Raw genomic sequence first — 1,194 nt, forward strand, 5'->3', positions numbered from 1 at the left:
ACAATTAAATTAATGCTTTGTTCGGCTCTGATATCTAGAAATTATCTCGAGTAAAAACAGTTTTTAAAATCACATGAAACAAATAGGGCCAATTCATTTGTCATGAGTTGCGGCGTTGTCGTAACAGCCAATCACAATGGCCCGTGGTGCAAAGATCGCACCCATCGCCAACAGCAGCGAATCGAAAAGGGCTGTTAAAAGTCCAACCAATCAGAAGCTGCAGAAGTGGACAAAAGGGGAGGGGCAGGAGCGCCAGTCCTTTGTGACAGCTCTGGGTTCAGAGTCGAGTCAAAGATAGTAGAAAAGAATTCTCACTCGTCACCGGTTATTAACTTCAGTTTTGTTTGTTTTCATTCTAAACGGCGTGTTATTTCGCCTATAACACATAGAAATGCTATTTGTAAAATGTAATTAATAGGTAAGATGAAGGGGTAGGGAAAATAAGCGTCTGCTTCTTACTACCCCTTTTCGAACATGTTATATTAATATTATTTTTGTTGATGAGTGATTGTGTTTGTCCTGTTTTTATTTCCTAAAGTTCGAAATAAAGTTTTCATTCATTCATTCAATACGATACAAAAGTTTACATTTGTTTTGATTGAAAAAAATCCTTATGGGTCAAGTTATTACAATGTGTGCGTATTTCCCCCCCTCTGAAGAGATTTTCAGCACATGACCTTGCTTATTTTAAATGTTGTTGTTAGCAGTGATCTGAAACACTTTTATATATATTTTTGTTTGAATTTATAAATAAAATTCGAACTTCATGTTAACATAACTTTTATTTTTTCATATAACTGCTGCACACTTTGATTTTGATACTCTTTTCATAAATGCTGATTGAACTTGCTGAGAAACCTTGAGCCCAAAGCAGATTTTTTTCATATGGATAGAAATTTGTGTCTGTATGATTAAACAAGAAAATGCAACATATGCAAACTATAATAACAGATTTGTATTTAAAAATATGTCAATCAAAGAGCCACATTTTAGGGTTAGGGTTAGAAATGATTATCTAATCTTTTTTTTTTTTTTAATTAAATGGTTTGAAAAAAAATCTTATAAATTTGGGTTCCAGATTTAGTTTTTTTGTTTGTTTTAATCATAAAGAAGCATTTTTGTCCATATCTTTAAATGACTTGTTTTCGTGGGGAGTCGTCATTCACTTTGCGTAAACGATCTCGGCGTGGAAGA

The sequence above is a fragment of the Urocampus carinirostris genome, chromosome 1 (assembly GCF_059441175.1).
Source record: "Urocampus carinirostris isolate Australia breed hairy pipefish chromosome 1, RoL_Ucar_1.0, whole genome shotgun sequence".
NCBI lineage: Eukaryota > Metazoa > Chordata > Actinopteri > Syngnathiformes > Syngnathidae > Urocampus > Urocampus carinirostris.